Source organism: Centroberyx gerrardi, chromosome 4 (assembly GCF_048128805.1).
Source record: "Centroberyx gerrardi isolate f3 chromosome 4, fCenGer3.hap1.cur.20231027, whole genome shotgun sequence".
NCBI classification, from domain to species: domain Eukaryota; kingdom Metazoa; phylum Chordata; class Actinopteri; order Beryciformes; family Berycidae; genus Centroberyx; species Centroberyx gerrardi.
In genome coordinates this window covers 32,594,878-32,618,756 of record NC_136000.1, presented here as the reverse complement: position 1 = coordinate 32,618,756, position 23,879 = coordinate 32,594,878, and the positions used below count along the sequence as shown (strand labels likewise).

At 48.3% G+C, this 23,879-nt stretch overlaps 13 non-coding genes and 4 pseudogenes across 13 annotated transcripts; all 17 read left to right on the top strand.

Moving 5' to 3' along the window:
• Nucleotides 1-1,920: 1,920 nt before the first annotated feature.
• LOC144538860 (U2 spliceosomal RNA) lies at nucleotides 1,921-2,098 on the top strand (annotated as a pseudogene).
• A 583-nt stretch (nucleotides 2,099-2,681) lies between these two features.
• Nucleotides 2,682-2,797, top strand: LOC144539115 (U5 spliceosomal RNA). The gene has a single exon (XR_013504835.1). It is a non-coding gene; the product is annotated as a U5 spliceosomal RNA (small nuclear RNA).
• Nucleotides 2,798-2,964: 167 nt separating this feature from the next.
• LOC144538744 (U2 spliceosomal RNA) lies at nucleotides 2,965-3,155 on the top strand. The gene has a single exon (XR_013504528.1). It is a non-coding gene; the product is annotated as a U2 spliceosomal RNA (small nuclear RNA).
• A 583-nt stretch (nucleotides 3,156-3,738) lies between these two features.
• Nucleotides 3,739-3,854, top strand: LOC144539114 (U5 spliceosomal RNA). The gene has a single exon (XR_013504834.1). It is a non-coding gene; the product is annotated as a U5 spliceosomal RNA (small nuclear RNA).
• A 5,748-nt stretch (nucleotides 3,855-9,602) lies between these two features.
• Nucleotides 9,603-9,778, top strand: LOC144538863 (U2 spliceosomal RNA; annotated as a pseudogene).
• Nucleotides 9,779-10,361: 583 nt separating this feature from the next.
• Nucleotides 10,362-10,477, top strand: LOC144539113 (U5 spliceosomal RNA). Its single transcript, XR_013504833.1, has one exon. It is a non-coding gene; the product is annotated as a U5 spliceosomal RNA (small nuclear RNA).
• A 167-nt stretch (nucleotides 10,478-10,644) lies between these two features.
• LOC144538884 (U2 spliceosomal RNA) lies at nucleotides 10,645-10,859 on the top strand (annotated as a pseudogene).
• Nucleotides 10,860-16,274: 5,415 nt separating this feature from the next.
• Nucleotides 16,275-16,458, top strand: LOC144538838 (U2 spliceosomal RNA). The gene has a single exon (XR_013504621.1). It is a non-coding gene; the product is annotated as a U2 spliceosomal RNA (small nuclear RNA).
• A 583-nt stretch (nucleotides 16,459-17,041) lies between these two features.
• Nucleotides 17,042-17,157, top strand: LOC144539112 (U5 spliceosomal RNA). Its single transcript, XR_013504832.1, has one exon. It is a non-coding gene; the product is annotated as a U5 spliceosomal RNA (small nuclear RNA).
• A 167-nt stretch (nucleotides 17,158-17,324) lies between these two features.
• LOC144538743 (U2 spliceosomal RNA) lies at nucleotides 17,325-17,515 on the top strand. Its single transcript, XR_013504527.1, has one exon. It is a non-coding gene; the product is annotated as a U2 spliceosomal RNA (small nuclear RNA).
• A 583-nt stretch (nucleotides 17,516-18,098) lies between these two features.
• On the top strand, nucleotides 18,099-18,214 carry LOC144539111 (U5 spliceosomal RNA). The gene has a single exon (XR_013504831.1). It is a non-coding gene; the product is annotated as a U5 spliceosomal RNA (small nuclear RNA).
• Nucleotides 18,215-18,381: 167 nt separating this feature from the next.
• Nucleotides 18,382-18,572, top strand: LOC144538742 (U2 spliceosomal RNA). Its single transcript, XR_013504526.1, has one exon. It is a non-coding gene; the product is annotated as a U2 spliceosomal RNA (small nuclear RNA).
• Nucleotides 18,573-19,155: 583 nt separating this feature from the next.
• On the top strand, nucleotides 19,156-19,271 carry LOC144539110 (U5 spliceosomal RNA). Its single transcript, XR_013504830.1, has one exon. It is a non-coding gene; the product is annotated as a U5 spliceosomal RNA (small nuclear RNA).
• Nucleotides 19,272-19,438: 167 nt separating this feature from the next.
• On the top strand, nucleotides 19,439-19,629 carry LOC144538741 (U2 spliceosomal RNA). Its single transcript, XR_013504525.1, has one exon. It is a non-coding gene; the product is annotated as a U2 spliceosomal RNA (small nuclear RNA).
• A 583-nt stretch (nucleotides 19,630-20,212) lies between these two features.
• Nucleotides 20,213-20,328, top strand: LOC144539109 (U5 spliceosomal RNA). Its single transcript, XR_013504829.1, has one exon. It is a non-coding gene; the product is annotated as a U5 spliceosomal RNA (small nuclear RNA).
• A 167-nt stretch (nucleotides 20,329-20,495) lies between these two features.
• Nucleotides 20,496-20,587, top strand: LOC144538893 (U2 spliceosomal RNA; annotated as a pseudogene).
• Nucleotides 20,588-23,281: 2,694 nt separating this feature from the next.
• Nucleotides 23,282-23,465, top strand: LOC144538837 (U2 spliceosomal RNA). Its single transcript, XR_013504620.1, has one exon. It is a non-coding gene; the product is annotated as a U2 spliceosomal RNA (small nuclear RNA).
• The last annotated feature ends 414 nt before the right edge of the window (nucleotides 23,466-23,879 follow it).

The window sequence follows — 23,879 nt, the reverse complement described above, 5'->3', positions numbered from 1 at the left end:
GCGGTGTCCGTCAGGGTTGTCCGTTATCAGCCCTCCTCTACGTGACCTGTATAGAGCCGTTGGCACAGATCTTGAGAAGGGACCAAAGAATCAATGGGGTGGCAATCCCGGGGAGCGGGGGATTGACCACCAAATGTGCAATATATATGGACGATTTTAACATTTTATGTACTGACCTTTTATCTGTCAACAGGACACTGGACTTGACTGACTGGTTCGGACAGGCCTCTGGGTCAAAGCTTAACCGAGATAAGACTCAAGCCCAAACTTACGGACCGTGGACAGCGACCGAGACGACAGGACTCCCCTTGACTGTGACCCAGACTGACCAAAAAATACTGGGGGTTAAATTTGACAGGGAGGGGGGAGGAAAAGGAAACTGGCCAGACGTGGTAGGGAAAGTTAGACAGAGACTAGGGTACTGGGGACTTAGAAGACTGACAATGGAAGGAAAGGTTTTAATCATTAAAGCAGTGATTTTACCTTTGCTTTTATTAATCAGTTCTGTTTTTATCCCACCACGAAGAGTGCTTTTAGATCTGGAACGCGCCATCTTTTATTTCCTGTGGGGGTCCAAGTGGGAGAGGCTGAGGAGAGAGGTGATGAAAAAGCCGAAAGAGAAAGGAGGAAAGGGAGTCCCGGACCTACACCAGTTTTTAGGAAGCCGATACAGCACCCTGCACATCACCTACGCCACAGCCCCATCCAGAGATGACAAAACGACAGCAATGGCACGATTCTGGATGGGGTCCTACCTCAGACACCTAAAAGTTTTACCCATTGATCTTAGAGTACCTGTGTCTTTTAATCTGCCACCGGCCTACGCTTTTATCCGGAAATTCTTAAAGCATTTTAAACTAGAGCAAGAGGAGCTGTCTATTTTAACCCACCATCGCTCTCTTCTCTCTGTTGTGCAGGAGCGGGAATCAATGTATCCAGTGCGCGGGCTCACAATAGGTGAGTCCTCAACAGTTTGGCGCAACGTAAACCATCCCGCCCTCCCGAACAGACTCCGGGACCTGTCGTGGATGGTGGCTCATGAGATCCTCCCAGTCAGGTCCGTAATGCACTCCCGGGGCATGTCAACGCTCTCAACTTGCCCCCGACCGGGGTGTGGCGCACCTGAGTCGGTGAGGCATCTGCTCTGGGAGTGCAGCGCTGCTGTAGACCAGTGGGCAATGGCCGGCTCCCTAAAATTCCCGTACTTACCAGCAGGGGAGGTCCTGACAGCACAGCTAGTGCTGTACGGGGTGGGCCAGGAACAAACATTACCAGCAGACTTTGCCAAACAGTGGCTCACCCTGGCCGCCATCAAAGACGCCATATGGACCTCCAGAAACCTGCTGGTAAGGAAGCACATGCAGATCCCCCCCGTGGCTGCGATCCAGATGGCCACAGCGGCGGTGCAAACAGCCGTCGCTGCAGGCGGCAGGCCTAGGACGCAGCCACAAAGAAGAATCGCCTCTGTGCCCATTCGGACGTGGGAGCCGGAGCCACACAAATAAAGGGTCAAGGCAGCGGCGGCCTGGCTCTCCGGGTGTGGCAGGTGGGAAGGAGCAGAAGGGAGAGGGTCCCCTCTGAGCACCAGGAACAGGTTCCGAGAGACCCAAAGCTGTTGGGGAGAGCGGGATGAGTTGATCCTTGTTAGGGACTCATCCCGCCCCTGCACAACGAATGTACACTGATATACACAGAGACAATTATTTATTTATTCATTTATTTATTTATTTTCCACAACTTTTAATACAACGTTATCTTATCTGTAATCCACTTTAAAACAATTGCTTTTATTGTTTTAAACAAAGGAACGTGGTTTTACAGAGTATTCATATTTATTTGTTTGTTGTATTTTGAAAAGATGTGTGTTTGTGAAGGATTTTATGATTGTAAACAGTGTACGACTTTATGAAAAAAGTGTCAATAAATTTTTTCGAAAGAAAAAAAATCTGTTCTTATCAGTTTAATATCTGATACGTCCTCTATAAGGGGACAACATATTAAACGGATTTTTAGAACCAGGAGTTGAAAAAGGGGCTTGCTCCGTTCGCTCCACGCATCGACCCGGTATTGCAGTGCCGCTGGGAACGGTGCACCCTTCTCTCACTCTGTGGAAAAGCAACGTTTGAAAACATGGAAAGCCAGTCTGCAAGTCATACCTAATTTGACCGAAAGACCAAGAACAAAGTGGACGGCGCTTTTGTGCGCCTCGAAATTGGTCAAAGCAGCCTGTGCTGCGTTTTCTCCCCGTTTGCCTTAGCTAATCTATTCTCACCGGTAGCTTATTCAGGGTGTGAAAGAGTGTGCTCCTGCTTAGTACAGTGGCCAATCTTCCTACTTGTTGCGCAGGGGACAAGGGTTCAATTGCCCCGACGGGTAGACATGCTGTACAAACAAGCGCGGCCTGTTCCCCTCAAGCTTTGCGCACTTTAACACAACAAGACCAGTGATTTTGAGCACGGGGGATTGACCAGTCATTGCAGTGGCTCTAGGAGCCTGCGCGCAATGGCTACGCATGAGTTTCCGGGTCATCGGATTGGATTAAGCTCCTGAGAAGGCGGGGTGGAGTGCCAGCAAAGGCGTGGCCTGTACTTTGCTATGCAGCTAGCCAAACGGGGAGCACCGTGAAGCTGTTGACCGAGACGACTAGGGTCTTTGGCTGCTCTTGTGGCCGGAGGCTGTGCTTACTCTGGTTTCTCTTCATAACGCATAAGTCTTTCGCCTTTTACTAAAGACTTCCGTGGAGAGTAACACCAAAGAGTTAAAGGTATTTTTGGCGGGCTTAGCACTTTGGCTGAGCCCTGTACCGTTGTGCAAGGAAATAGAAAACTAGGTCAACAAGTACACCAGAGACTCCGTGGGCGGAGGTGCTAAGCACCAGCAGATGTTATGGCAAAATACTGTGACACCCCGACGAGGACGGACCGGACCGGAGGGGCGGCCTTGTGCTGCCAACGGCCAGGGGTTATCGCTTCTCGGCCTTTTGGCTAAGATCAAGTGTAGTATCTGTTCTTATCAGTTTAATATCTGATACGTCCTCTATAAGGGGACAACATATTAAACGGATTTTTAGAACCAGGAGTTGAAAAAGGGGCTTGCTCCGTTCGCTCCACGCATCGACCCGGTATTGCAGTGCCGCTGGGAACGGTGCACCCTTCTCTCACTCTGTGGAAAAGCAACGTTTGAAAACATGGAAAGCCAGTCTGCAAGTCATACCTAATTTGACCGAAAGACCAAGAACAAAGTGGACGGCGCTTTTGTGCGCCTCGAAATTGGTCAAAGCAGCCTGTGCTGCGTTTTCTCCCCGTTTGCCTTAGCTAATCTATTCTCACCGGTAGCTTATTCAGGGTGTGAAAGAGTGTGCTCCTGCTTAGTACAGTGGCCAATCTTCCTACTTGTTGCGCAGGGGACAAGGGTTCAATTGCCCCGACGGGTAGACATGCTGTACAAACAAGCGCGGCCTGTTCCCCTCAAGCTTTGCGCACTTTAACACAACAAGACCAGTGATTTTGAGCACGGGGGATTGACCAGTCATTGCAGTGGCTCTAGGAGCCTGCGCGCAATGGCTACGCATGAGTTTCCGGGTCATCGGATTGGATTAAGCTCCTGAGAAGGCGGGGTGGAGTGCCAGCAAAGGCGTGGCCTGTACTTTGCTATGCAGCTAGCCAAACGGGGAGCACCGTGAAGCTGTTGACCGAGACGACTAGGGTCTTTGGCTGCTCTTGTGGCCGGAGGCTGTGCTTACTCTGGTTTCTCTTCATAACGCATAAGTCTTTCGCCTTTTACTAAAGACTTCCGTGGAGAGTAACACCAAAGAGTTAAAGGTATTTTTGGCGGGCTTAGCACTTTGGCTGAGCCCTGTACCGTTGTGCAAGGAAATAGAAAACTAGGTCAACAAGTACACCAGAGACTCCGTGGGCGGAGGTGCTAAGCACCAGCAGTTGTTATGGCAAAATACTGTGACACCCCGACGAGGACGGACCGGACCGGAGGGGCGGCCTTGTGCTGCCAACGGCCAGGGGTTATCGCTTCTCGGCCTTTTGGCTAAGACTGCGATCGCCTCCTGCTGGTGGTAAAAATTCTTGCCTGTTTGTGGCATTGATTGTTACCCACACTTGGGAGGATAATATATTTATTCCTAAAGTGAAAAATATTACAATTTTTTGTGGTTGTATTTCTTTCACCAACAGGAATTCATCGGCTCAGAGTCTTTGCTTGCCTGCCCTCTGTGAGACCTTCACCAAGACCCAAACCACCCGAGAAAAGGTAAGTGTTTTGTATTTCACCTTTTAGGAGTGATTTCACTGTTTTATTCTCCTTTTAGCCCTGTTTTTAGTTCTTTGGTTTTTGTACGTGGTGGTTTAGTTTTCTTAATTGTTCTTAACGTGTGGTGTCCCCACCATGTCGGCTGGCCATGCCGGCATGCGGAGGCACCACAGCGTGCGTTTTAAGTTTAAAGAAAAAGATGGCAGGCTCCTGGAGATGTCCAGAATGGACTTCTCCAGGAAGCTCATACAAAAGGCATTAGGTTTCACGGCAAAGGACTTGAATTGTATTTTGACCCTTCCCTTCAACAAAGGATTCGATGTAAGTTTCGGATCCGCGATTGTGCATAGAGAATTTTGGACACGCTTTGAAAAGGTAAAAACCCAGTTTTCTGCTTTCAATGTAGAGAAACTGACTGACAATGCCTCAAAAGTGGTTATTGTCAGAATGTTCAATGAGACAGTGAATGCAGATGACATTTGTTTGTGGCTGGGAAGATATTGCACTGTTAAGGGCCAGGCTACCAAAGTGAGAGATGAGGATGGCATTTGGACTTGCGCCTGGAGGGTCCCCATTCAACAATGGCAGGACCCCCAGGGCTACCAGGGCCTGAAACATCTGCCATCAATGATAGTTCTGGGAGACAACAGAGGCTACATTCACTACCAGGGACAACCCAAGCTCTGCCGCAAGTGTGGTGAGCATGGGCACCTGGTAGAAGCGTGCCAAAAAATTGTTTGTGGGAAGTGTAGAGAAATTGGGCATGCTTTTGAGCAGTGTCCAAATGGCAGAAAGTGTAATCTTTGTGGAGAGTCAAATCATATCTTCAGAGATTGCCCAAAATCCTTTGCCAACAAGCTAAAGGCTAACAAGAAGGCCGAGAATGAGGAACAAGATGGTGGACAAAGGGAGGCAGTTGGAGAGCAAATTGAAAAGGCTGGGCTAGAAAATTCAAATCTCCCGCCAAATCCTGTGGTTGGAGGAGAGGGATCAGGTGAGGCGGGAGAGGGGGAGGGGCCTGTTATTGCCCCACAAATGGAGAGTGCTGAGGGAGAGGAGGCAATGCAGGCAGAGAGCGGAACTGGAAATGATGGCCCCCTCCCCGATGCCCAGCAAATCAAGAGGCCTGCTTCAGAACTGTCCCCTGAGACTCCTGGAGCCTCAGGGAAGCGGGGGAGAGCTGTGTACCCCTCAGACAGCTCGTCTGTGGAGGAGTCCAGAGTCTTCCCCTCCAGTTCTCCAAACCAGGTCTCCTTTTTAAATGTAGCTCTGCAATCAACCCCCAAGGACTCAGTACTGAACGCGGCATTACCCCCAAGACCAGCTGCCAGAGTCCGGAAAGGGAATGGAGCTCAGACCCCTCCCCTTTCCCCCATAAAGGGAAAGGAAGAGCTGCATTCACAATTATTTGGTTAGCTGCATTTCTCTTTTAGGTTTTTAACCCTGTTATTTCAATTCTTTTAAACTGTCATGCCTGTTGTTTTAAACATAATACACATGACCCTCATCATTTCCACCCTCAATGTGAGAAGTGTGAGGTCAGGAGTTAGAGCCACAACAGTTTTATCCTTTCTGAGTGCTTTTAATGCAGATGTGTTTTTACTCCAGGAGTGTGCCATACCGTTTTTAAAACACTACAGGGAATGGGAGGAGAAGTGGCCACAAGAATCCATATGGAGCGGATCAAATGAAAACAGGAACGATGGAGTGGCCATTTTAATTAAAAACCCCTCTATTCTGGTGAAGGGCAGCACTGTGGTGAGAGACGGGCGGGCACTTTTAGCACATCTGACGTACATGGGAAAGGATTTTAACGTACTAAATATTTATGGTTTTAACGACAGAAACGACAGGTATGACCTTTTAGAAGACCTGCAGTCCCACTTGCTGGGTAGGGCACCGCTAGTGGTAGGAGGGGATTTTAACTGTGTTTTATCCAGCAAGGATAGGAAGGGGGCAGGGGAGGATTTTAAAATTGATAAAACATCGTGTTTATTGCAGGGTTTATGCAGGGATTTTAAACTCCAAGACTGTTTTAAAATCATGCATCCCGGAGAGGAAGGCTTCACCTGGTTCAGTGGTGACGGCAACAGAGCCTCTCGCATAGACTATATTTTTACAAGGGACTGCCCGCCAACCGATGCTAGATTGACCCCTGTTTTCTTCTCTGATCACATAATGCTCTCCTGCACCCTCTCACCTTTTTCGGGTTTGACAACAGGAAGTGGTCTGTGGAAGCTCAACTGCTCCCTGTTAGAGGATAGGGAGTTAGTTAGCCAGTTCAGGGAGCAGTATAAAGAGTGGCAGACCCTTCAAGACTTGTACGACACACGTGCACACTGGTGGGAAATGGTGAAGGGAAAGACCCAGACTTTTTTTAGAAAGGCAGGTAAAAAGAAAAAAGATAAGGAAAACAGACGCATGCTGGGACTGCAGAAGCGACTACAGCGCTATTTTAAACTACAGCAACAGGGCATGGATTTGAGCGAAGATATTAAACAAGTCAAAACAGAAATGTCGGTTTTAGCAGACATTAAAAGTAAGGGTGTCATTCTAAGAAGTAAAGAAAGGGAGATCGAGGAAGGGGAAAAGTGTACCAGATATTTTTTAAAGAAAATTGTCAACAAAGGGGGGGGTATTTTACAACTAAAAAAAGAAAGTGGGTACACAGCAAACACAACAGAAGAAATCAAAGACACTATAGAGAGCTTTTACGGGGATCTTTACAAAGAAAAAAATATTAAAACAGACACCATGACAGAGGTTTTAAAATTCATTGACAAAACAGTAAAGGACAGTGTGCTTTTAACCCAAGGTTTTACCCTTTTAGAGTTAGATAAATGTGTACAAAATTTTAAGAAAGGGAAGTCCCCAGGAGAAGACGGGCTTCCCTTGGACTTTTATCTGACTTTTTGGGACATTTTAGCACCGGACCTACTTTCTGTTTTTATGGATTTCGAAGGACTAGACAGACTACCTGACAGTTTTAGAGCAGGGATAGTGACTCTACTATACAAAAAAAATGACAGGACTGAACTGAAAAACTGGAGACCTATCACCCTCTTAAATCTTGACTGCAAACTTTTTAGTAAACTTTTATCTGCTCGTATGTCCCTGGTTTTAGAGGAGGTGATTCACCCGGATCAAGCCTGTGCCATCCCGGGGAGGAAGATCACCGACAGCCTCGTACTGATCTGAGACACCATCTGTTATGCGAGAGACAGAAACATCCGGCTAGTAGTCCTAAATTTAGATTTTGAGAAAGCCTTTGATCGGATCTCGCACCAGTACCTTTTCCAGGTACTGCAAAAAATGGGGTTTCCAGAAAGGTTTATAGCTTGGGTGGGATTGCTGTACCGGGACATTACCAGCAGATTTGTTGTTAATGGGCATCTAACAAAAGCAGTTAACATACACTGCGGTGTCCGTCAGGGTTGTCCGTTATCAGCCCTCCTCTACGTGACCTGTATAGAGCCGTTGGCACAGATCTTGAGAAGGGACCAAAGAATCAATGGGGTGGCAATCCCGGGGAGCGGGGGATTGACCACCAAATGTGCAATATATATGGACGATTTTAACATTTTATGTACTGACCTTTTATCTGTCAACAGGACACTGGACTTGACTGACTGGTTCGGACAGGCCTCTGGGTCAAAGCTTAACCGAGATAAGACTCAAGCCCAAACTTACGGACCGTGGACAGCGACCGAGACGACAGGACTCCCCTTGACTGTGACCCAGACTGACCAAAAAATACTGGGGGTTAAATTTGACAGGGAGGGGGGAGGAAAAGGAAACTGGCCAGACGTGGTAAGGAAAGTTAGACAGAGACTAGGGTACTGGGGACTTAGAAGACTGACAATGGAAGGAAAGGTTTTAATCATTAAAGCAGTGATTTTACCTTTGCTTTTATTAATCAGTTCTGTTTTTATCCCACCACGAAGAGTGCTTTTAGATCTGGAACGCGCCATCTTTTATTTCCTGTGGGGGTCCAAGTGGGAGAGGCTGAGGAGAGAGGTGATGAAAAAGCCGAAAGAGAAAGGAGGAAAGGGAGTCCCGGACCTACACCAGTTTTTAGGAAGCCGATACAGCACCCTGCACATCACCTACGCCACAGCCCCATCCAGAGATGACAAAACGACAGCAATGGCACGATTCTGGATGGGGTCCTACCTCAGACACCTAAAAGTTTTACCCATTGATCTTAGAGTACCTGTGTCTTTTAATCTGCCACCGGCCTACGCTTTTATCCGGAAATTCTTAAAGCATTTTAAACTAGAGCAAGAGGAGCTGTCTATTTTAACCCACCATCGCTCTCTTCTCTCTGTTGTGCAGGAGCGGGAATCAATGTATCCAGTGCGCGGGCTCACAATAGGTGAGTCCTCAACAGTTTGGCGCAACGTAAACCATCCCGCCCTCCCGAACAGACTCCGGGACCTGTCGTGGATGGTGGCTCATGAGATCCTCCCAGTCAGGTCCGTAATGCACTCCCGGGGCATGTCAACGCTCTCAACTTGCCCCCGACCGGGGTGTGGCGCACCTGAGTCGGTGAGGCATCTGCTCTGGGAGTGCAGCGCTGCTGTAGACCAGTGGGCAATGGCCGGCTCCCTAAAATTCCCGTACTTACCAGCAGGGGAGGTCCTGACAGCACAGCTAGTGCTGTACGGGGTGGGCCAGGAACAAACATTACCAGCAGACTTTGCCAAACAGTGGCTCACCCTGGCCGCCATCAAAGACGCCATATGGACCTCCAGAAACCTGCTGGTAAGGAAGCACATGCAGATCCCCCCCGTGGCTGCGATCCAGATGGCCACAGCGGCGGTGCAAGCAGCCGTCGCTGCAGGCGGCAGGCCTAGGACGCAGCCACAAAGAAGAATCGCCTCTGTGCCCATTCGGACGTGGGAGCCGGAGCCACACAAATAAAGGGTCAAGGCAGCGGCGGCCTGGCTCTCCGGGTGTGGCAGGTGGGAAGGAGCAGAAGGGAGAGGGTCCCCTCTGAGCACCAGGAACAGGTTCCGAGAGACCCAAAGCTGTTGGGGAGAGCGGGATGAGTTGATCCTTGTTAGGGACTCATCCCGCCCCTGCACAACGAATGTACACTGATATACACAGAGACAATTATTTATTTATTCATTTATTTATTTATTTTCCACAACTTTTAATACAATGTTATCTTATCTGTAATCCACTTTAAAACAATTGCTTTTATTGTTTTAAACAAAGGAACGTGGTTTTACAGAGTATTCATATTTATTTGTTTGTTGTATTTTGAAAAGATGTGTGTTTGTGAAGGATTTTATGATTGTAAACAGTGTACGACTTTTTTGAAAAAAGTGTCAATAAATTTTTTCGAAAGAAAAAATCTGTTCTTATCAGTTTAATATCTGATACGTCCTCTATAAGGGGACAACATATTAAACGGATTTTTAGAACCAGGAGTTGAAAAAGGGGCTTGCTCCGTTCGCTCCACGCATCGACCCGGTATTGCAGTGCCGCTGGGAACGGTGCACCCTTCTCTCACTCTGTGGAAAAGCAACGTTTGAAAACATGGAAAGCCAGTCTGCAAGTCATACCTAATTTGACCGAAAGACCAAGAACAAAGTGGACGGCGCTTTTGTGCGCTTAGAAATTGGTCAAAGCAGCCTGTGCTGCGTTTTCTCCCCGTTTGCCTTAGCTAATCTATTCTCACCGGTAGCTTATTCAGGGTGTGAAAGAGTGTGCTCCTGCTTAGTACAGTGGCCAATCTTCCTACTTGTTGCGCAGGGGACAAGGGTTCAATTGCCCCGACGGGTAGACATGCTGTACAAACAAGCGCGGCCTGTTCCCCTCAAGCTTTGCGCACTTTAACACAACAAGACCAGTGATTTTGAGCACGGGGGATTGACCAGTCATTGCAGTGGCTCTAGGAGCCTGCGCGCAATGGCTACGCATGAGTTTCCGGGTCATCGGATTGGATTAAGCTCCTGAGAAGGCGGGGTGGAGTGCCAGCAAAGGCGTGGCCTGTACTTTGCTATGCAGCTAGCCAAACGGGGAGCACCGTGAAGCTGTTGACCGAGACGACTAGGGTCTTTGGCTGCTCTTGTGGCCGGAGGCTGTGCTTACTCTGGTTTCTCTTCATAACGCATAAGTCTTTCGCCTTTTACTAAAGACTTCCGTGGAGAGTAACACCAAAGAGTTAAAGGTATTTTTGGCGGGCTTAGCACTTTGGCTGAGCCCTGTACCGTTGTGCAAGGAAATAGAAAACTAGGTCAACAAGTACACCAGAGACTCCGTGGGCGGAGGTGCTAAGCACCAGCAGTTGTTATGGCAAAATACTGTGACACCCCGACGAGGACGGACCGGACCGGAGGGGCGGCCTTGTGCTGCCAACGGCCAGGGGTTATCGCTTCTCGGCCTTTTGGCTAAGATCAAGTGTAGTATCTGTTCTTATCATCGCTTCTCGGCCTTTTGGCTAAGACTGCGATCGCCTCCTGCTGGTGGTAAAAATTCTTGCCTGTTTGTGGCATTGATTGTTACCCACACTTGGGAGGATAATATATTTATTCCTAAAGTGAAAAATATTACAATTTTTTGTGGTTGTATTTCTTTCACCAACAGGAATTCATCGGCTCAGAGTCTTTGCTTGCCTGCCCTCTGTGAGACCTTCACCAAGACCAAACCACCCGAGAAAAGGTAAGTGTTTTGTATTTCACCTTTTAGGAGTGATTTCACTGTTTTATTCTCCTTTTTAGCCCTGTTTTTAGTTCTTTGGTTTTTGTACGTGGTGGTTTAGTTTTCTTAATTGTTCTTAACGTGTGGTGTCCCCACCATGTCGGCTGGCCATGCCGGCATGCGGAGGCACCACAGCGTGCGTTTTAAGTTTAAAGAAAAAGATGGCAGGCTCCTGGAGATGTCCAGAATGGACTTCTCCAGGAAGCTCATACAAAAGGCATTAGGTTTCACGGCAAAGGACTTGAATTGTATTTTGACCCTTCCCTTCAACAAAGGATTCGATGTAAGTTTCGGATCCGCGATTGTGCATAGAGAATTTTGGACACGCTTTGAAAAGGTAAAAACCCAGTTTTCTGCTTTCAATGTAGAGAAACTGACTGACAATGCCTCAAAAGTGGTTATTGTCAGAATGTTCAATGAGACAGTGAATGCAGATGACATTTGTTTGTGGCTGGGAAGATATTGCACTGTTAAGGGCCAGGCTACCAAAGTGAGAGATGAGGATGGCATTTGGACTTGCGCCTGGAGGGTCCCCATTCAACAATGGCAGGACCCCCAGGGCTACCAGGGCCTGAAACATCTGCCATCAATGATAGTTCTGGGAGACAACAGAGGCTACATTCACTACCAGGGACAACCCAAGCTCTGCCGCAAGTGTGGTGAGCATGGGCACCTGGTAGAAGCGTGCCAAAAAATTGTTTGTGGGAAGTGTAGAGAAATTGGGCATGCTTTTGAGCAGTGTCCAAATGGCAGAAAGTGTAATCTTTGTGGAGAGTCAAATCATATCTTCAGAGATTGCCCAAAATCCTTTGCCAACAAGCTAAAGGCTAACAAGAAGGCCGAGAATGAGGAACAAGATGGTGGACAAAGGGAGGCAGTTGGAGAGCAAATTGAAAAGGCTGGGCTAGAAAATTCAAATCTCCCGCCAAATCCTGTGGTTGGAGGAGAGGGATCAGGTGAGGCGGGAGAGGGGGAGGGGCCTGTTATTGCCCCACAAATGGAGAGTGCTGAGGGAGAGGAGGCAATGCAGGCAGAGAGCGGAACTGGAAATGATGGCCCCCTCCCCGATGCCCAGCAAATCAAGAGGCCTGCTTCAGAACTGTCCCCTGAGACTCCTGGAGCCTCAGGGAAGCGGGGGAGAGCTGTGTACCCCTCAGACAGCTCGTCTGTGGAGGAGTCCAGAGTCTTCCCCTCCAGTTCTCCAAACCAGGTCTCCTTTTTAAATGTAGCTCTGCAATCAACCCCCAAGGACTCAGTACTGAACGCGGCATTACCCCCAAGACCAGCTGCCAGAGTCCGGAAAGGGAATGGAGCTCAGACCCCTCCCCTTTCCCCCATAAAGGGAAAGGAAGAGCTGCATTCACAATTATTTGGTTAGCTGCATTTCTCTTTTAGGTTTTTAACCCTGTTATTTCAATTCTTTTAAACTGTCATGCCTGTTGTTTTAAACATAATACACATGACCCTCATCATTTCCACCCTCAATGTGAGAAGTGTGAGGTCAGGAGTTAGAGCCACAACAGTTTTATCCTTTCTGAGTGCTTTTAATGCAGATGTGTTTTTACTCCAGGAGTGTGCCATACCGTTTTTAAAACACTACAGGGAATGGGAGGAGAAGTGGCCACAAGAATCCATATGGAGCGGATCAAATGAAAACAGGAACGATGGAGTGGCCATTTTAATTAAAAACCCCTCTATTCTGGTGAAGGGCAGCACTGTGGTGAGAGACGGGCGGGCACTTTTAGCACATCTGACGTACATGGGAAAGGATTTTAACGTACTAAATATTTATGGTTTTAACGACAGAAACGACAGGTATGACCTTTTAGAAGACCTGCAGTCCCACTTGCTGGGTAGGGCACCGCTAGTGGTAGGAGGGGATTTTAACTGTGTTTTATCCAGCAAGGATAGGAAGGGGGCAGGGGAGGATTTTAAAATTGATAAAACATCGTGTTTATTGCAGGGTTTATGCAGGGATTTTAAACTCCAAGACTGTTTTAAAATCATGCATCCCGGAGAGGAAGGCTTCACCTGGTTCAGTGGTGACGGCAACAGAGCCTCTCGCATAGACTATATTTTTACAAGGGACTGCCCGCCAACCGATGCTAGATTGACCCCTGTTTTCTTCTCTGATCACATAATGCTCTCCTGCACCCTCTCACCTTTTTCGGGTTTGACAACAGGAAGTGGTCTGTGGAAGCTCAACTGCTCCCTGTTAGAGGATAGGGAGTTAGTTAGCCAGTTCAGGGAGCAGTATAAAGAGTGGCAGACCCTTCAAGACTTGTACGACACACGTGCACACTGGTGGGAAATGGTGAAGGGAAAGACCCAGACTTTTTTTAGAAAGGCAGGTAAAAAGAAAAAAGATAAGGAAAACAGACGCATGCTGGGACTGCAGAAGCGACTACAGCGCTATTTTAAACTACAGCAACAGGGCATGGATTTGAGCGAAGATATTAAACAAGTCAAAACAGAAATGTCGGTTTTAGCAGACATTAAAAGTAAGGGTGTCATTCTAAGAAGTAAAGAAAGGGAGATCGAGGAAGGGGAAAAGTGTACCAGATATTTTTTTAAGAAAATTGTCAACAAAGGGGGGGGTATTTTACAACTAAAAAAAGAAAGTGGGTACACAGCAAACACAACAGAAGAAATCAAAGACACTATAGAGAGCTTTTACGGGGATCTTTACAAAGAAAAAAATATTAAAACAGACACCATGACAGAGGTTTTAAAATTCATTGACAAAACAGTAAAGGACAGTGTGCTTTTAACCCAAGGTTTTACCCTTTTAGAGTTAGATAAATGTGTACAAAATTTTAAGAAAGGGAAGTCCCCAGGAGAAGACGGGCTTCCCTTGGACTTTTATCTGACTTTTTGGGACATTTTAGCACCGGACCTACTTTCTGTTTTTATGGATTTCGAAGGACTAGACAGACTACCTGACAGTTTTAGAGCAGGGATAGTGACTCTACTATACAAAAAAAATGACAGGACTGAACTGAAAAACTGGAGACCTATCACCCTCTTAAATCTTGACTGCAAACTTTTTAGTAAACTTTTATCTGCTCGTATGTCCCTGGTTTTAGAGGAGGTGATTCACCCGGATCAAGCCTGTGCCATCCCGGGGAGGAAGATCACCGACAGCCTCGTACTGATCCGAGACACCATCTGTTATGCGAGAGACAGAAACATCCGGCTAGTAGTCCTAAATTTAGATTTTGAGAAAGCCTTTGATCGGATCTCGCACCAGTACCTTTTCCAGGTACTGCAAAAAATGGGGTTTCCAGAAAGGTTTATAGCTTGGGTGGGATTGCTGTACCGGGACATTACCAGCAGATTTGTTGTTAATGGGCATCTAACAAAAGCAGTTAACATACACTGCGGTGTCCGTCAGGGTTGTCCGTTATCAGCCCTCCTCTACGTGACCTGTATAGAGCCGTTGGCACAGATCTTGAGAAGGGACCAAAGAATCAATGGGGTGGCAATCCCGGGGAGCGGGGGATTGACCACCAAATGTGCAATATATATGGACGATTTTAACATTTTATGTACTGACCTTTTATCTGTCAACAGGACACTGGACTTGACTGACTGGTTCGGACAGGCCTCTGGGTCAAAGCTTAACCGAGATAAGACTCAAGCCCAAACTTACGGACCGTGGACAGCGACCGAGACGACAGGACTCCCCTTGACTGTGACCCAGACTGACCAAAAAATACTGGGGGTTAAATTTGACAGGGAGGGGGGAGGAAAAGGAAACTGGCCAGACGTGGTAGGGAAAGTTAGACAGAGACTAGGGTACTGGGGACTTAGAAGACTGACAATGGAAGGAAAGGTTTTAATCATTAAAGCAGTGATTTTACCTTTGCTTTTATTAATCAGTTCTGTTTTTATCCCACCACGAAGAGTGCTTTTAGATCTGGAACGCGCCATCTTTTATTTCCTGTGGGGGTCCAAGTGGGAGAGGCTGAGGAGAGAGGTGATGAAAAAGCCGAAAGAGAAAGGAGGAAAGGGAGTCCCGGACCTACACCAGTTTTTAGGAAGCCGATACAGCACCCTGCACATCACCTACGCCACAGCCCCATCCAGAGATGACAAAACGACAGCAATGGCACGATTCTGGATGGGGTCCTACCTCAGACACCTAAAAGTTTTACCCATTGATCTTAGAGTACCTGTGTCTTTTAATCTGCCACCGGCCTACGCTTTTATCCGGAAATTCTTAAAGCATTTTAAACTAGAGCAAGAGGAGCTGTCTATTTTAACCCACCATCGCTCTCTTCTCTCTGTTGTGCAGGAGCGGGAATCAATGTATCCAGTGCGCGGGCTCACAATAGATGAGTCCTCAACAGTTTGGCGCAACGTAAACCATCCCGCCCTCCCGAACAGACTCCGGGACCTGTCGTGGATGGTGGCTCATGAGATCCTCCCAGTCAGGTCCGTAATGCACTCCCGGGGCATGTCAACGCTCTCAACTTGCCCCCGACCGGGGAGTGGCGCACCTGAGTCGGTGAGGCATCTGCTCTGGGAGTGCAGCGCTGCTGTAGACCAGTGGGCAATGGCCGGCTCCCTAAAATTCCCGTACTTACCAGCAGGGGAGGTCCTGACAGCACAGCTAGTGCTGTACGGGGTGGGCCAGGAACAAACATTACCAGCAGACTTTGCCAAACAGTGGCTCACCCTGGCCGCCATCAAAGACGCCATATGGACCTCCAGAAACCTGCTGGTAAGGAAGCACATGCAGATCCCCCCCGTGGCTGCGATCCAGATGGCCACAGCGGCGGTGCAAGCAGCCGTCGCTGCAGGCGGCAGGCCTAGGACGCAGCCACAAAGAAGAATCGCCTCTGTGCCCATTCGGACGTGGGAGCCGGAGCCACACAAATAAAGGGTCAAGGCAGCGGCGGCCTGGCTCTCCGGGTGTGGCAGGTGGGAAGGAGCAGAAGGGAGAGGGTCCCCTCTGAGCACCAGGAACAGGTTCCGAGAGACCCAAAGCTGTTCGGGAGAGCGGGATGAGTTGATCCTTGTTAGGGACTCATCCCGCCCCTGCACAACGAATGTACACTGATATACACAGAGACAATTATTTATTTATTCATTTATTTATTTATTTTCCACAACTTTTAATACAACGTTATCTTATCTGTAATCCACTTTAAAACAATTGCTTTTATTGTTTTAAACAAAGGAACGTGGTTTTACAGAGTATTCATATTTATTTGTTTGTTGTATTTTGAAAAGATGTGTGTTTGTGAAGGATTTTATGATTGTAAACAGTGTACGACTTTTTGAAAAAAGTGTCAATAAATTTTTTCGAAAAAAAAAAAAAAAAAATCTGTTCTTATCAGTTTAATATCTGATACGTCCTCTATAAGGGGACAACATATTAAACGGATTTTTAGAACCAGGAGTTGAAAAAGGGGCTTGCTCCGTTCGCTCCACGCATCGACCCGGTATTGCAGTGCCGCTGGGAACGGTGCACCCTTCTCTCACTCTGTGGAAAAGCAACGTTTGAAAACATGGAAAGCCAGTCTGCAAGTCATACCTAATTTGACCGAAAGACCAAGAACAAAGTGGACGGCGCTTTTGTGCGCCTCGAAATTGGTCAAAGCAGCCTGTGCTGCGTTTTCTCCCCGTTTGCCTTAGCTAATCTATTCTCACCGGTAGCTTATTCAGGGTGTGAAAGAGTGTGCTCCTGCTTAGTACAGTGGCCAATCTTCCTACTTGTTGCGCAGGGGACAAGGGTTCAATTGCCCCGACGGGTAGACATGCTGTACAAACAAGCGCGGCCTGTTCCCCTCAAGCTTTGCGCACTTTAACACAACAAGACCAGTGATTTTGAGCACGGGGGATTGACCAGTCATTGCAGTGGCTCTAGGAGCCTGCGCGCAATGGCTACGCATGAGTTTCCGGGTCATCGGATTGGATTAAGCTCCTGAGAAGGCGGGGTGGAGTGCCAGCAAAGGCGTGGCCTGTACTTTGCTATGCAGCTAGCCAAACGGGGAGCACCGTGAAGCTGTTGACCGAGACGACTAGGGTCTTTGGCTGCTCTTGTGGCCGGAGGCTGTACTTACTCTGGTTTCTCTTCATAACGCATAAGTCTTTCGCCTTTTACTAAAGACTTCCGTGGAGAGTAACACCAAAGAGTTAAAGGTATTTTTGGCGGGCTTAGCACTTTGGCTGAGCCCTGTACCGTTGTGCAAGGAAATAGAAAACTAGGTCAACAAGTACACCAGAGACTCCGTGGGCGGAGGTGCTAAGCACCAGCAGTTGTTATGGCAAAATACTGTGACACCCCGACGAGGACGGACCGGACCGGAGGGGCGGCCTTGTGCTGCCAACGGCCAGGGGTTATCGCTTCTCGGCCTTTTGGCTAAGATCAAGTGTAGTATCTGTTCTTATCAGTTTAATATCTGATACGTCCTCTATAAGGGGACAACATATTAAACGGATTTTTAGAACCAGGAGTTGAAAAAGGGGCTTGCTCCGTTCGCTCCACGCATCGACCCGGTATTGCAGTGCCGCTGGGAACGGTGCACCCTTCTCTCACTCTGTGGAAAAGCAACGTTTGAAAACATGGAAAGCCAGTCTGCAAGTCATACCTAATTTGACCGAAAGACCAAGAACAAAGTGGACGGCGCTTTTGTGCGCCTCGAAATTGGTCAAAGCAGCCTGTGCTGCGTTTTCTCCCCGTTTGCCTTAGCTAATCTATTCTCACCGGTAGCTTATTCAGGGTGTGAAAGAGTGTGCTCCTGCTTAGTACAGTGGCCAATCTTCCTACTTGTTGCGCAGGGGACAAGGGTTCAATTGCCCCGACGGGTAGACATGCTGTACAAACAAGCGCGGCCTGTTCCCCTCAAGCTTTGCGCACTTTAACACAACAAGACCAGTGATTTTGAGCACGGGGGATTGACCAGTCATTGCAGTGGCTCTAGGAGCCTGCGCGCAATGGCTACGCATGAGTTTCCGGGTCATCGGATTGGATTAAGCTCCTGAGAAGGCGGGGTGGAGTGCCAGCAAAGGCGTGGCCTGTACTTTGCTATGCAGCTAGCCAAACGGGGAGCACCGTGAAGCTGTTGACCGAGACGACTAGGGTCTTTGGCTGCTCTTGTGGCCGGAGGCTGTGCTTACTCTGGTTTCTCTTCATAACGCATAAGTCTTTCGCCTTTTACTAAAGACTTCCGTGGAGAGTAACACCAAAGAGTTAAAGGTATTTTTGGCGGGCTTAGCACTTTGGCTGAGCCCTGTACCGTTGTGCAAGGAAATAGAAAACTAGGTCAACAAGTACACCAGAGACTCCGTGGGCGGAGGTGCTAAGCACCAGCAGTTGTTATGGCAAAATACTGTGACACCCCGACGAGGACGGACCGGACCGGAGGGGCGGCCTTGTGCTGCCAACGGCCAGGGGTTATCGCTTCTCGGCCTTTTGGCTAAGATCAAGTGTAGTATCTGTTCTTATCAGTTTAATATCTGATACGTCCTCTATAAGGGGACAACATATTAAACGGATTTTTAGAACCAGGAGTTGAAAAAGGGGCTTGCTCCGTTCGCTCCACGCATCGACCCGGTATTGCAGTGCCGCTGGGAACGGTGCACCCTTCTCTCACTCTGTGGAAAAGCAACGTTTGAAAACATGGAAAGCCAGTCTGCAAGTCATACCTAATTTGACCGAAAGACCAAGAACAAAGTGGACGGCGCTTTTGTGCGCCTCGAAATTGGTCAAAGCAGCCTGTGCTGCGTTTTCTCCCCGTTTGCCTTAGCTAATCTATTCTCACCGGTAGCTTATTCAGGGTGTGAAAGAGTGTGCTCCTGCTTAGTACAGTGGCCAATCTTCCTACTTGTTGCGCAGGGGACAAGGGTTCAATTGCCCCGACGGGTAGACATGCTGTACAAACAAGCGCGGCCTGTTCCCCTCAAGCTTTGCGCACTTTAACACAACAAGACCAGTGATTTTGAGCACGGGGGATTGACCAGTCATTGCAGTGGCTCTAGGAGCCTGCGCGCAATGGCTACGCATGAGTTTCCGGGTCATCGGATTGGATTAAGCTCCTGAGAAGGCGGGGTGGAGTGCCAGCAAAGGCGTGGCCTGTACTTTGCTATGCAGCTAGCCAAACGGGGAGCACCGTGAAGCTGTTGACCGAGACGACTAGGGTCTTTGGCTGCTCTTGTGGCCGGAGGCTGTGCTTACTCTGGTTTCTCTTCATAACGCATAAGTCTTTCGCCTTTTACTAAAGACTTCCGTGGAGAGTAACACCAAAGAGTTAAAGGTATTTTTGGCGGGCTTAGCACTTTGGCTGAGCCCTGTACCGTTGTGCAAGGAAATAGAAAACTAGGTCAACAAGTACACCAGAGACTCCGTGGGCGGAGGTGCTAAGCACCAGCAGTTGTTATGGCAAAATACTGTGACACCCCGACGAGGACGGACCGGACCGGAGGGGCGGCCTTGTGCTGCCAACGGCCAGGGGTTATCGCTTCTCGGCCTTTTGGCTAAGATCAAGTGTAGTATCTGTTCTTATCAGTTTAATATCTGATACGTCCTCTATAAGGGGACAACATATTAAACGGATTTTTAGAACCAGGAGTTGAAAAAGGGGCTTGCTCCGTTCGCTCCACGCATCGACCCGGTATTGCAGTGCCGCTGGGAACGGTGCACCCTTCTCTCACTCTGTGGAAAAGCAACGTTTGAAAACATGGAAAGCCAGTCTGCAAGTCATACCTAATTTGACCGAAAGACCAAGAACAAAGTGGACGGCGCTTTTGTGCGCCTCGAAATTGGTCAAAGCAGCCTGTGCTGCGTTTTCTCCCCGTTTGCCTTAGCTAATCTATTCTCACCGGTAGCTTATTCAGGGTGTGAAAGAGTGTGCTCCTGCTTAGTACAGTGGCCAATCTTCCTACTTGTTGCGCAGGGGACAAGGGTTCAATTGCCCCGACGGGTAGACATGCTGTACAAACAAGCGCGGCCTGTTCCCCTCAAGCTTTGCGCACTTTAACACAACAAGACCAGTGATTTTGAGCACGGGGGATTGACCAGTCATTGCAGTGGCTCTAGGAGCCTGCGCGCAATGGCTACGCATGAGTTTCCGGGTCATCGGATTGGATTAAGCTCCTGAGAAGGCGGGGTGGAGTGCCAGCAAAGGCGTGGCCTGTACTTTGCTATGCAGCTAGCCAAACGGGGAGCACCGTGAAGCTGTTGACCGAGACGACTAGGGTCTTTGGCTGCTCTTGTGGCCGGAGGCTGTACTTACTCTGGTTTCTCTTCATAACGCATAAGTCTTTCGCCTTTTACTAAAGACTTCCGTGGAGAGTAACACCAAAGAGTTAAAGGTATTTTTGGCGGGCTTAGCACTTTGGCTGAGCCCTGTACCGTTGTGCAAGGAAATAGAAAACTAGGTCAACAAGTACACCAGAGACTCCGTGGGCGGAGGTGCTAAGCACCAGCAGTTGTTATGGCAAAATATTGTGACACCCCGACGAGGACGGACCGGACCGGAGGGGCGGCCTTGTGCTGCCAACGGCCAGGGGTTATCGCTTCTCGGCCTTTTGGCTAAGATCAAGTGTAGTATCTGTTCTTATCAGTTTTTTAAGAAAATTGTCAACAAAGGGGGGGGTATTTTACAACTAAAAAAAGAAAGTGGGTACACAGCAAACACAACAGAAGAAATCAAAGACACTATAGAGAGCTTTTACGGGGATCTTTACAAAGAAAAAAATATTAAAACAGACACCATGACAGAGGTTTTAAAATTCATTGACAAAACAGTAAAGGACAGTGTGCTTTTAACCCAAGGTTTTACCCTTTTAGAGTTAGATAAATGTGTACAAAATTTTAAGAAAGGGAAGTCCCCAGGAGAAGACGGGCTTCCCTTGGACTTTTATCTGACTTTTTGGGACATTTTAGCACCGGACCTACTTTCTGTTTTTATGGATTTCGAAGGACTAGACAGACTACCTGACAGTTTTAGAGCAGGGATAGTGACTCTACTATACAAAAAAAATGACAGGACTGAACTGAAAAACTGGAGACCTATCACCCTCTTAAATCTTGACTGCAAACTTTTTAGTAAACTTTTATCTGCTCGTATGTCCCTGGTTTTAGAGGAGGTGATTCACCCGGATCAAGCCTGTGCCATCCCGGGGAGGAAGATCACCGACAGCCTCGTACTGATCCGAGACACCATCTGTTATGCGAGAGACAGAAACATCCGGCTAGTAGTCCTAAATTTAGATTTTGAGAAAGCCTTTGATCGGATCTCGCACCAGTACCTTTTCCAGGTACTGCAAAAAATGGGGTTTCCAGAAAGGTTTATAGCTTGGGTGGGATTGCTGTACCGGGACATTACCAGCAGATTTGTTGTTAATGGGCATCTAACAAAAGCAGTTAACATACACTGCGGTGTCCGTCAGGGTTGTCCGTTATCAGCCCTCCTCTACGTGACCTGTATAGAGCCGTTGGCACAGATCTTGAGAAGGGACCAAAGAATCAATGGGGTGGCAATCCCGGGGAGCGGGGGATTGACCACCAAATGTGCAATATATATGGACGATTTTAACATTTTATGTACTGACCTTTTATCTGTCAACAGGACACTGGACTTGACTGACTGGTTCGGACAGGCCTCTGGGTCAAAGCTTAACCGAGATAAGACTCAAGCCCAAACTTACGGACCGTGGACAGCGACCGAGACGACAGGACTCCCCTTGACTGTGACCCAGACTGACCAAAAAATACTGGGGGTTAAATTTGACAGGGAGGGGGGAGGAAAAGGAAACTGGCCAGACGTGGTAGGGAAAGTTAGACAGAGACTAGGGTACTGGGGACTTAGAAGACTGACAATGGAAGGAAAGGTTTTAATCATTAAAGCAGTGATTTTACCTTTGCTTTTATTAATCAGTTCTGTTTTTATCCCACCACGAAGAGTGCTTTTAGATCTGGAACGCGCCATCTTTTATTTCCTGTGGGGGTCCAAGTGGGAGAGGCTGAGGAGAGAGGTGATGAAAAAGCCGAAAGAGAAAGGAGGAAAGGGAGTCCCGGACCTACACCAGTTTTTAGGAAGCCGATACAGCACCCTGCACATCACCTACGCCACAGCCCCATCCAGAGATGACAAAACGACAGCAATGGCACGATTCTGGATGGGGTCCTACCTCAGACACCTAAAAGTTTTACCCATTGATCTTAGAGTACCTGTGTCTTTTAATCTGCCACCGGCCTACGCTTTTATCCGGAAATTCTTAAAGCATTTTAAACTAGAGCAAGAGGAGCTGTCTATTTTAACCCACCATCGCTCTCTTCTCTCTGTTGTGCAGGAGCGGGAATCAATGTATCCAGTGCGCGGGCTCACAATAGATGAGTCCTCAACAGTTTGGCGCAACGTAAACCATCCCGCCCTCCCGAACAGACTCCGGGACCTGTCGTGGATGGTGGCTCATGAGATCCTCCCAGTCAGGTCCGTAATGCACTCCCGGGGCATGTCAACGCTCTCAACTTGCCCCCGACCGGGGAGTGGCGCACCTGAGTCGGTGAGGCATCTGCTCTGGGAGTGCAGCGCTGCTGTAGACCAGTGGGCAATGGCCGGCTCCCTAAAATTCCCGTACTTACCAGCAGGGGAGGTCCTGACAGCACAGCTAGTGCTGTACGGGGTGGGCCAGGAACAAACATTACCAGCAGACTTTGCCAAACAGTGGCTCACCCTGGCCGCCATCAAAGACGCCATATGGACCTCCAGAAACCTGCTGGTAAGGAAGCACATGCAGATCCCCCCCGTGGCTGCGATCCAGATGGCCACAGCGGCGGTGCAAGCAGCCGTCGCTGCAGGCGGCAGGCCTAGGACGCAGCCACAAAGAAGAATCGCCTCTGTGCCCATTCGGACGTGGGAGCCGGAGCCACACAAATAAAGGGTCAAGGCAGCGGCGGCCTGGCTCTCCGGGTGTGGCAGGTGGGAAGGAGCAGAAGGGAGAGGGTCCCCTCTGAGCACCAGGAACAGGTTCCGAGAGACCCAAAGCTGTTCGGGAGAGCGGGATGAGTTGATCCTTGTTAGGGACTCATCCCGCCCCTGCACAACGAATGTACACTGATATACACAGAGACAATTATTTATTTATTCATTTATTTATTTATTTTCCACAACTTTTAATACAACGTTATCTTATCTGTAATCCACTTTAAAACAATTGCTTTTATTGTTTTAAACAAAGGAACGTGGTTTTACAGAGTATTCATATTTATTTGTTTGTTGTATTTTGAAAAGATGTGTGTTTGTGAAGGATTTTATGATTGTAAACAGTGTACGACTTTTTGAAAAAAGTGTCAATAAATTTTTTCGAAAAAAAAAAAAAAAAAATCTGTTCTTATCAGTTTAATATCTGATACGTCCTCTATAAGGGGACAACATATTAAACGGATTTTTAGAACCAGGAGTTGAAAAAGGGGCTTGCTCCGTTCGCTCCACGCATCGACCCGGTATTGCAGTGCCGCTGGGAACGGTGCACCCTTCTCTCACTCTGTGGAAAAGCAACGTTTGAAAACATGGAAAGCCAGTCTGCAAGTCATACCTAATTTGACCGAAAGACCAAGAACAAAGTGGACGGCGCTTTTGTGCGCCTCGAAATTGGTCAAAGCAGCCTGTGCTGCGTTTTCTCCCCGTTTGCCTTAGCTAATCTATTCTCACCGGTAGCTTATTCAGGGTGTGAAAGAGTGTGCTCCTGCTTAGTACAGTGGCCAATCTTCCTACTTGTTGCGCAGGGGACAAGGGTTCAATTGCCCCGACGGGTAGACATGCTGTACAAACAAGCGCGGCCTGTTCCCCTCAAGCTTTGCGCACTTTAACACAACAAGACCAGTGATTTTGAGCACGGGGGATTGACCAGTCATTGCAGTGGCTCTAGGAGCCTGCGCGCAATGGCTACGC